This window comes from Ischnura elegans, chromosome 11, assembly GCF_921293095.1.
Source record: "Ischnura elegans chromosome 11, ioIscEleg1.1, whole genome shotgun sequence".
Lineage (NCBI taxonomy): Eukaryota > Metazoa > Arthropoda > Insecta > Odonata > Coenagrionidae > Ischnura > Ischnura elegans.
The window spans coordinates 55713873-55725910 of NC_060256.1; positions in this window are offsets into that span (position 1 = coordinate 55713873).

The window sequence follows — 12038 nt, forward strand, 5'->3', positions numbered from 1 at the left end:
ATATATGTTACAAAGTTAATTGACGCTGGTGGGAACTCTTAAAAATAACAAAATGGAATAGCCACAACAGATGGTTTGTACAAAACAGAGGAAAGTGAATAGTAGTATTTTTGGATTTAGAAAGCGCATGACTATCTTATCTTATGTTCCCAAAAAGGTAAAAACATAATTTTGCTGTTAGAGATGCATGGCAGTATGAGCATAGACAGTTAGACTGGTGACAAGAAGATACCGGAGATAATATCTTTTTATAACGCCAGTAAGGGTGGTGTTGACACAGCGGATGAGATGTGCGTAACATAGTGTTTCAAGAAACTCAAATAGATGGCCAATGGTAATTTTTTTCCACTTGATAAACGTGGTAGGCATTAACTCATTTTTTATATACAATAACGTAAATCCAGGAAGCAAGATATGTAGATCAATTTTCCTGCAAGAAATTGCAAGGGAGTTGGTAAAGTCATTTATAAGGAGAAGAAGATCGGAAATGAAAATGATCCCAAATGAACTGAAAAGAAAGACGGCTTATTTCGAAAACTTATTAACACGTGAAAGTTCTACGAAGCAAAGAAAAGAAAGAAGTGGTATTTGTTTTGCATGTCCGCGGATGGATGGATAATTGGATATGCGCGAGCCATTTTACAACTTTTTTTACTTTGCGCGAGCCATGATTTACATTTGCAAGGATTGTAAGGAAAATTCTAAGGATCACTGACGAGGAAAATGAAGTGTAAAAATATCAATATCTGTTTATGTTTATTAGAAACCTAGATTACGAATCTTTTATAACTAACAGAAAGATGTGTGAGAACGCGGCGAAAACGGACTACCGTTCTTATGCCATGATAACATTATTCACAGTGCATATTGAAGGTTCTGAGGAAGTAATTTTCGTGAGAGACATATGATGATTCTGATATAAATTTTGGGGGGAACACCACCCCCAAGTATAATCTCAGGCACGTATCGGAAGTGTAAACAAAAATTTCTCAGATGGAACACGGGGTCACAATGGTCATTGTTTCAGACATGTTAACATTATAATCGAGCATAATTTTTCTGGGAAAATGTAAGTCACCTCTGCCGTGAGAACGACGCTCTCCCTCAATATTAAAACAGCAATAAAAAAATTGATTTAAATTATAATAATCACTTTCAAATGATTAAATGACAAACTCAAATTAAATGTTTCCCTTCTATTAGATTTCTCAACCACAAAATCTAATTCCATTCGTTCATCTCTAATGTGTTGCCTTTGGGCACTGGTAATTACCATAATTAAATTGTTTACTCTTTTATGCAACGACACATCGTAGATTCAGTGACGCTATCCTTGAAAATACATAAGTTCTAGTAATTCTTTCAAATAAAATATTGTCTAACCCATTTCATTAAAAATATTTCGATGGGGTGTCAGGAGCACCCCACGCGAGTAACCTCGATCGGGAACCTCGCGCGAGTAATGCCGGGTTAACTTCCTCACTAGACCAAACTTCCACGAAAGAAACATGTAAAATAGTATTATTCACTGTAAGATCTTAGTTAAAATTGTTGATAATATTTATTCTGTGAAAACGCAATGAATACATTAAAAATGCATATTTATAACTTTTCGTTGAAGCATGTTTTTAAAATTATATGGCAAAAATTGAAGGTTTAATTTCTGTACATGCATTAATTTCCCAATCTGAACTGGAGATTCTGGCCCAGTTTTGGCGTATCTGGCCCAGTACTGGTCGGTTCTGGTCCAGTACTGGCCGTTTCTGGTCCAGTACAGGCCGGTTCTAGTCCATTACTGGTTTATTACCGGCCGGTTCTGGCCCAGTACTGGCGTTTCTGGCCCAGTACCGGTCGGTTCTGGTCCAGTACTGGCCGGTTCTAGTCCATTACTGGTTTAATACCGGCCGGTTCTGGCCCAGTACTGGCCGGTTCTTGTCAAGTACTGGCCGGTTCTGGTCCAGTACTGGTTTAACACCGGCCGGTTCTGGCCCAGTACTGACCGGTTCTGGCCCAGTACTGGCCGGTTCTGGCCCAGTACTGGCCGGTTCTGGCCCAGTACCGGCCGGTTCTGGCCCAGTACCGGCCGGTTCTGTTCCAGTACTAAATCAATACTGGTCGGTTCTGGCCCAGTACTGGCCGGTTCTGGTCCAGTAATGAATTAATACTGGCCCAGTACTGGCCGGTTCTGGCCCAGTATTGGCCGGTTCTGGTCCAGTACTGGATTAATACTGACCCAGTATAAATCCAGTACTTAACCAGCATAAATCCAGTACTGGACCAGAAAATTTTTCCACATGGGGTGTACGCATTTATTTCTATTGTTCACAATTGTAAGTGGTTCAGTTTTTTTTTTCAATTTAATTTCTTTCTGTTAATAATTTCTTATTCCACTTGTTAAATTAGCCCGTCACTTAATGTAATTCAATTCAATGACCAACCAATTTTTTTATGTAAACCTTGAAAATTCCAATAAAATTATATGATTTACTATAATATTTCACTTCTAGAGTTTCTTTACTTCATTCGATTCGGCGAAAAAAATTTAAAACTACCCATTTATACTATGTAAGGCTTACCGAAGCATTGCTTGGTTATTTTTGTTTGATTTTGCATCATATTATCTTCAATTAAACATAATAAAAGAGCCATAATTTATTGTAGTAATCATCCACTTAAATCAGGGGTTTAATTGAGTAATAAATCATTAAAAATAGTCTACTTTTAACTGATTATGTTCGTCGACAAAAATCTATGGACTTGGTTACATTCAATAGTCAGTTTTTTCCTTGTTTTTATCAATATGATTCAATAGTGCGCCAATATCTGATTTCAAAATTTGTATTTATGCATGTATAGCAAGGGAGACAATAATTTTAAAAATCTATTTTCTAAATCTGCTCGGCTGAAAAATTGTATTTTTATTTTTCTGTTAATGTTTAGGTCTTGCTATTTCCAATGAAATATATTTATAAAATATTCTTCCACGCATAACTTTCAAAATCTGCCTATTTTATTAGTTTGAGTGACAAATAAGAATTCTACAGTACACATTATATTTTATAATTTACGGAAACGTTTTTTCATTGTTTAATTTGTAGAAATTGTAAATTTCATTGTATTTTACTTTTTTTTATCGAATAAATGGTGTTGCGTTTCTCTTTGAAATAAATTTCAAAATTACGTATTTTTATTTTGCACATTAGCCTCAACCAATGTAGATTTTTCTTAAGGGTTTGCTATGAATGTAAATATGTAATGTAGTGTGAATTTGAATGTATGAAAGTTTGCAACGTGACGTTGTATTTGTTATTACGAATTAGAGCAATTAATTTATGGTGATGATAGTGTTGCTATGTATGAATTAGAATGTATGGTTAATTGTGAATCACTGCGTTTAAATGATTGACATCATATTTTATATTTTAGTGCATGTAATCTAGGGCGATGTGCTCTATTAATTAGTGTGAAAGAGATTAAATTAAGTGTGAATGAGTATGCGTAGGTTAGTGTGATCAGAGTATATATATATTTAGTGTGAATGCGAATACGTATTATAGTGCGATGATACTGTTATTATTATGATATATAGTGTACATTAAAGTGTGGATGCAATTTGTAATATGATATTATATCTTTATTGGTTTGAAAGAGTGTACTTAATTTAGTGTGATGTGAGGATGTAGTGTAGTGTGTTTTTTTATGAAGCAAACCCTTAACAAAAATGATTTTTTTCTCAGTGGATCTTTCGCACGATAGTTTAGTGTGGTTGATGGTATGAGGTATTTAAGTGATAGGAGTAATTTTTTGTGGGTCTGAGAGTATATAATTAAGTCTGAATGAGAGTATTTAATTTAGTGTCATGAGTGCTTTTTAGTACGAACGAAACGCCATAGTTAGGTGTGAATGAGTTTGCATAAGATAGTGACTATTTTTGTGTGAATTATGGCATGTGTAATTTAGTGTGAACGAGGGAGTTGTCGTTGCTATCAATGAATGTAAGTATTTTGGTATGGAGTACACATATTAATGGACAGAATTATGGAGGTAAGGGAAAGAAACTAAGATTATTACTCAAAATCTTGGAAATCGTCCCATGATGCAGGTGATCTGAAACTAGTCTACCATCATAAAAGTTGCGAAAAATTAATAGTCTTTACTTGACGTATGGTTCATTTTACCTGGCCCAGCTAAGGCCACTATCCGGACCCCTCTTACCCTGCTACACGGATATTATACAGAGTATTAGTCACTTAAATCAGTTATTAGCACTCATCAGCTTCAGTATTTAGAACGCAGTTTTCAATTTCAGTTCACTTTGTAGATGTCATAGTCGAGGTATGAGGACATCCAATTGAATTACTCAATCCTCCGTCCAACAATAGGGTAGTTTTCTTCATCAAAGAAAACGAAATAAAGGCATTGATTGTGATTGTATTCATTATGTACAGATCATTTGGTTTTAGAAATCCCATTTTAGACGAATGGCAATGGTCAATTTTAACCACATTTGAAAAAGGCCATATTGGCGCCCATGCGATGCCACTCCACGTGACGTCACAGGGACCTAGTTTCTATACGAGTGGATAGGAGTTTTACATTGTCAGAGATTACCAATGCATGCATGAGGCACAGAGCTCAGGGAAACGCCTCTTAATAATCACTTATTAAAATTGCCCATGGTCGGAAAATTTCCTTCGTTTGATAAGGCATTAATAATCCTTATTTAAGCCAAGCGCTGCATAGTAGCTGGGTACTCTGCTACTTTCTAGCAGCCCACATCGTAGCGGCGCACTCGCCCCAAGGTCCCCTCACACGGTGACAGCGGGAACCAGAAATGCGTCACACGGGCTTTACCCAGCATTCATACTTAACCGTCGCGTTTTCGCGCGCTTGAAATTTTTCACTTATCATTGAATCGCAAAATATAGACATCGTCATTTAAAAATCTAAAAGCGTGAAACACGTACTCCAGGAGTAATAATCTTCCGACTTAGGCAAATAAAAATAATAGTAAACCACCCTAATATATGCAATGAGCCATGCACACCCTGGTATTTTAAAATTGAAAAATAAGGTTTTATGTCATCCTCATCCTCTGTTTTCCCCCGAACTTCGAAGAAATTGTCCTTCAAATGGTGGAGGAAGCAGAGGCCGTGATGCATCGCATATGAACCGTTAGTGAGACCTTAATAGGGCCTGAAGATACAGAAAAGGTGGCAAAAATTCACTACACAGTCAACTGTCCAAAAGGTTATGCAATGTAGGAGTTTAACATTTCAATAAAGAATTAAGAGCTTGGGAATTCAGTAGTCATTCCACATCTCCCACACCTCACACGGCTTAATAGTTAAGCTCTAGAATAACTCTGCTACTTACTAGCATCCTGCACGTACATCAGCGCTCAAACCCTCGCCCCAAGGTCACCTCACTTGCGGCAGCGGGAACCAGAATGACGTCTCACTAGCTTTTCCCTGCATTCATACTTTGCTGTCGCGTTTTCGCGCGCTTGAAATTTTTCACTTTTCATTCAATCGCGAAAAATAGATATCGTCGTTTAAAAATCTAAAAGCGTGAAATGCGTGCTCCAGGAACAATAATCTTTCGATTTGGGCAATAAAAAATATAATGGGAAACCACCCTATTTCATCAGTATCATTGGGCAACCACGATTGTTGTATATGTAATAGATTTTTTATTTTCAAAATATTATTATTAATGGAGTAAATAAATAAATACGCGTAAAATATGGCTCTGGTTAAATATGGTTAATAGCAGCCGTATGCAATGGCATTAAAACAAATGGGTAATAAAAAATACTGGGGAACGTGTGCTATGCGATGGGGGGTTTTTGAGGGGATAAAACCCCCCTATAGAGATCACAGAAACTTTTAAGTTTAATCAACTTCACTTCATTTCATAAATATTATTAATTCAACTTTTAATGAAAGTTACAAAGAGGAATAATTATTTACCGAATTAAAAAAACGATATAATTTGTAAACATAACCGAATTCTTCTTGACTACAAATCTTCCGCGCCTCATGGGTGATTATAGGGAGGCACACGCCGCCAGTGAATTCCGCGTTATGTCACGGAAATAGGGTGGTTTCCTATTATTTTTTAATTGCCCAAATCGAAAGATAACTACTCCTGGAGTACGCATTTCACGCATTTAGATTTTGAAATGACGATACCTATTTTTCGAGATTAAATGAAAAGTGAAAATTTTCAAGCGCACGAAAACGCGACGGCTTAGTATGAATGCTGGGAAAATCCCGTGGGCCGTATTTCTGGTTCTGGCTTCCGCAGTGTGAGGTCACTTGAGTGCGAAGCTATGATCGCCGCTACGATGTACGCTGCTAGCAGGAAACATAGTACCCTGATAGCAGGTAGCGCTCGGCTTAAATAAGGATTATTATTCCCCTATCAAACGAAGGAAACATTTCGACCATAGGCCACCATACGTAACAGGTGATTACTATGGATATGCTTCCCTGAGCTCTGTTCCTCATGCATGCATTGGTAATCTCAGACGATGTTAAACTCCTGACTACTCGTATAGCATCTAGGTCCCTGTGACGTCACGTGGGGTGGCATCGCATGGGCGCCAATCTGGCCTTTTTCAAATGAGTATAAAATTGACCATTCGTCTAAACTGGGATTTCTAAAACCAAATAATTTGTATATTGTGAATACACTTATGTTGGGTCACGAATCGCAATCAATGCCTTTATTTCGTTTTCTTTGATGAAGGAAACTACCCTATTCAAAACCTTTAAGGGATTCAATGTGCATCAAGTATTAACAAATATCACGAGAAAAATTGTCATCTCTCACTGAGCCAGTGTACAAAGAAACAAGAAATTCCAATGATAATAAATCTCCCAAATCAGTTTTTTTACCCTTTTTTCAATTGTTGAGCAGGTAAATTAAAAAAAAAATGCAATGCCCATAAAATGGTGAGATCCATATAGAAAACAACCATTTTACCTGACCGGTACTCTAGCACTATTATCGATTATTTTCTATTGATAGTCACTCATTGAAACAGCATTAAAATATAATAAGACAAAATTCGCCGTGTACGCAGTTCCCGGTCTAGCCTCCTCCATCATTTTAATTGCCTACCACATCACTTCGAATTGGTTTTTTTTCAGTTTCCTACGGAAAATACTTACTTTTTAAACAAATTAATCCAATTTCGTATTGCTTCTTAGACTTAAACGAAAATTCTCATGTAATATTCACGAATCTTCATAAAAACACTTCCAATATTCTCCACAAAACACGGGTCTACTTTACGGGAAACAACGTGTTTCCACGGAAAGAAATGGTAAAAACAGGGATTGTGCGATGGTGTAGAACATTCTCATTCCATCAATTAACGTTACATTAAGTATGAGTTAGAAATTGCCAAAATCGAGGAAAAGGAACATAAAATAATCAAATTTTGCCATTCGAATGACAGCCCAGACAAGACGACCGGTTGCGCCTGTTAGGAATAAACAATTGACTATCAAAATTAGCAAAGCAGAATGTTTTCGAGTTGGATATTTCGAAGTTCGGATTTTTGCTTCGTTTTATTGCCTTTATCGCCTTTATGCTAGTCGCCCGGTCAAACATTATCGATTATTACGCCGCCAATATGATGCCAAAATTTTATACATATAGTATTTTTGCGCATGTTAAAATAAATTTTAACTCCAAAACTACATTTTTATTTATTTATAATAAAATTATTTCAATTTTTCCTCTTAAATTATAATTATAGCTTTTTGCTTTTATTAAAAATAAAACCTGCGGAACAGAGAGGACATCTCAATTTCGTGAACTGGTGGAGGGCAATTTGGAAGTAGCTTCCTAGCAAAATCGGCTACGTACTCCTTCCTCAATCGGTTAAGTAACGTGGTTTCATGTTGACAAGTCGCATAAAATGTTTCTGTTTACGTTCAGTCTCGCCTTTTATTAAGATGAATGATCTTGTCCTCGTGCTTATTTGCCTGTGGAAAATTTCACGCCATGGAGTGAGTGTTTACTCCATCCGCTAATGCTTATTTTAATAAGCATCCCTCGGTGGAATCCGTGATACGTTGATAATCATGGAAACCTCTGGTTCTGGATATTTACCATTTAACGTTGGAGAGACTGATACCTGCAGGCCCTGCATGAAGACTCGTGAATATTACCTAAACCTTTTCGTCTCGAATGAAGATTTCAACATGACCATCGGCGAGGCTGTGGAGGATTTCTTTGATATAAGAGTAAGCGGTGTACTGCAGTAAATTTGTTAATCAATGGTTTCAACACGGATTAAAAATGAGTGAATTGAAAAAATTGCTTAGAGAGTTAAATTACCAGAGTCATCTTTACGTGCTGGATTAAAGTCTTTTTTTTATTGTAGTTAATGAATAGAATTAAAGAACTGCCCGATTCACGGATAACTATAGTCGAATTGTATATAATTCTGACCCTCCAGATGAACACTGATTGTATTAATGATATCGGCAGAGATGGGCAAAATACACGTCAAATGTATTTTAGATACAAAATACAAATTACTTTTAAAATCTGTATTTCAAATGCAAAATACAAATTACTTCTAAAAATTGTATTTTCGATACTAAATACAAATGTAATTTCAAAATACATTCTTAAAATACAAAATACACACCTTCACCAAAGTTCTTATCTAATTAAAAATTAAAATCAATTCAAATATGCAGCTATTTACTATTTTTAGAATGAGAGGCTCAAACATTCTTACAACGTATTTATAAGTAACTGGCAATCAGACCATTATCCAGGGCAAAATCCCTTAAATAATATGGGGGATATATGGTAATCATTTGTTTATTTCACTATTCTCACTTACTCCTCCTTAATGCTCCTTTCCCTTCAAAAGCAATAATGTCTCAAACATAGAGACTGCTAAATTACTTCTTTTGCAATTGTGAATAAATCCTGCAAAAGAAAATAACATTTCCACTGGAGCACTGGATGTGAGGCTAGTGTTATAACGAACAAACAACTTTTTTACAGCCGGATATGCATTTAACGTTGACAGACAATTCGATTTGTCACCAAGAAATTGCAATAGAGTGGAACCTATAAATCCAATCGTTTTTCAGGGGGATAGATGAAAAAAATGACGAATGCGGGAAAACGATGAATGCAGGAATGTTTGGCTAGGTTGCCTATGTCCCAGGAAACGATGGATTTTGGCGCGTAATTATGAAGTTCATTAAGGGGTTCAAACAAGATTTTAGCTTATTACAGGAATGTTAGTACTTCATCGTAACTCTTAGGTCATATTGTTGATTCGACTTATATTATATCTCTTTCAAATATCCTAAGGCAACACGCCACCTTGATAAAAATGTTTGCACTGCTATTATGGATTTCTGTCTGATGTAAAAATTCTTATCCATCAAATGCCATTTCAAGTACACGTCTTTACGAGAGCAATATGCAAGTTATGCCTAAAACAACCACTTTCGCCGACGCAGTGATTGGTTGTGAGATGGATCACAAAGGCCAAAAATAGTTAATTTTTAAAAATATTTCTTTCTAACAATTAAATTTTTAATATAATGGGGAATTTTCACATTTTTTGAAAACTCTGTCAAAATGTAGTAAACCTCTAGGAAAGAATATCTACCGGGGGAAATTTCAATACTAGCGTTAGTTTTCAAGATATTAAAGGTCAAAGTGGAGGAGTGGGGGGTGCGAACGAAAGTAGTGAGTCCAAGAGGAGTGACGTCATTTCTCCCCAAACAGAGTTGCTAACGTCCGAGGCGTGGAGTTTCGAGATTGTTGCGGTATACGTATGCCAGGAAGACGGTATGTTTACCTACGTGAAGTGCTGTTTATAATATCGAATAATAAATATTGCGTGGTGCCTATGCGTTCAAATACATCTCGAAATTCTAATAAAATATTCGTCCTTATGTCGAATAGTAATGCGAGAAGAAAGAAGTGGGTTAAGGCGATGAAGAGGAAGAACGATCTGTCGACGAAAACGACGGGATTTATTCGTGAAGATCACTTTACCTTAAGTAATTACGACAGAATTATGCTGAGAAATGACTTGAGCGTGTGGTGCGGAGGACGTGCAGTTGCCCTGTTCGCGCAGTACCCGCCTGTCGCTTGCATGCTGTTTTTGCTGAGTTATCGTAGGTTGACGGCCCTCGTAGCACCCGATGTCTTATAATTATTGTATGTTTTGAATTCGTCAATGATTAATCATGATAAGAATACTTAAAGGGTGCATACAGTAGGCTACCCTCCCTCTCTCCGAAATCAATTGATTCACATGCATAGTATTCCAACTGAACTCCCTCGAAACCATATTTGCAGTGTATAATTGGTAAGAAACTCACTGATGCATAATCACTACCTCCTCCAATCAATGACAAAGCCATAGGAGGAAATACAACCTGAGGAAGTGGTGGAAAGTCGAGGTCAGGAACAGTTATGTCAATTGAAACCAGAATTAAAAATTGTTGGTGTTCAGAAAAGAAACCTGTTTCCGCCAATGCTGTTACTTCTCCTATGAATATGACAAGTGACTGACATGGAATTAGACAGGGAGATATGTAGCCAAAGGGTCAAGTATATTGTGTTTTTCCTTGGAAAAAAGGCAGCATTGTATTTAAGTGTAGATTGTGAAAATTATTTTAATGTCAATAGGCTATCAGGAAAGACTGGGGTACCTGTTATTGCTATGTTCAGGAAAATTAGACTCAACAAATCCTTCAATATTTTAGCCTAGAAGATCTCAATGTCTCACCCTCGACAGCGGCACGATATTTCTCTGCTTCCATTATTCCGGTGGCTAGTCTTTTGAAAAATCTAGTTTTTTGGGTTGACAAAAATAAGATGTTGCTTAATATGCCAATTCCCTTTTCTGCTCGCAATTCGCATGTAGAGTCAACTATTGATTGTTTAGAAATAGGCATTGAAAAACCAGGTAACCCAATTTGGCAAAGTTTAACCTGAATTGGAGCATAAAAAAATTGATCAGTACTCACTGCAGTGAGTGACATTTTCTTTTTTTATGGATCTAAACTCAATCAAAAAAATAAATCATATGATTCTTCTTTAGAAAATTTCATTTCGAGGGGTAATGGTGGCCGGGCAGTATATAGTGTCCTTCGCATAGACTGGTTTTCTTGAGCAAATTCTAAAAGGCTGTGGGGTAAAAGTAGATCGCTCATTCAAACTAACTGTTCACTCATTCAGTGGTAAAATTTGAGAGTTAATTAGACCACCAAGAGTTTCCAAGAATGTAGAGAGCTCTCAAGATGAAGTTAAGCTAAGTAAGCAAATAGAAAGCTTTAGGACCCATGTGGAGAGAGTATTAAGACAGGTCAGGGAATACAAGTTGCTTGTCCTTCATTCCTGCATTGACAACCGTTTGGTGCAAAAAAGCAGGATTAGAGGATAGCTTTAAAAGACAATCACTTCTACCATAACGATATTCGGGCCCTGCCTCAATGATGTGGAAATTTTTTAGGAAGCGACGGATTATACTTTGAATGATTCATTTATAACCTTTTTTTAAATAGAGATGTATTTTTCATTTAAAAAGCAGCGAGAGATTAGTTGCGCACCTAATACTATTTAACATAAATGATTGAATTTTGTCATACGTTTGCTAAATAGCTTATAATTATTTTGTAGGCATCTAATAGAAGTTTCATTGCTAACATTAAAAGCTGTATTATCTTATGCTTATGCCTATCGTTAAGCAGCCACTATAAAAGCGGCTCCAAAAGTGCATAACCTGTCAAAACCTGTACACACTTCAGACAGTATGCATACAGAACACACCTTAAAACTGTCCATAGTATGATGTGCATAATGTGTACAGAAAAATTACCTTAAATATGTGCACAGAAAGCATTTCACAACATACTGAATCAAAAAGCTGATATCATACAGAAAGCAAAAAATCATAACTTGTACCATATAAACTATATTTGCACTAACTAGATGCATCAACATTTCATGCAGAAATTTTCAACGGAGGCCGAGTA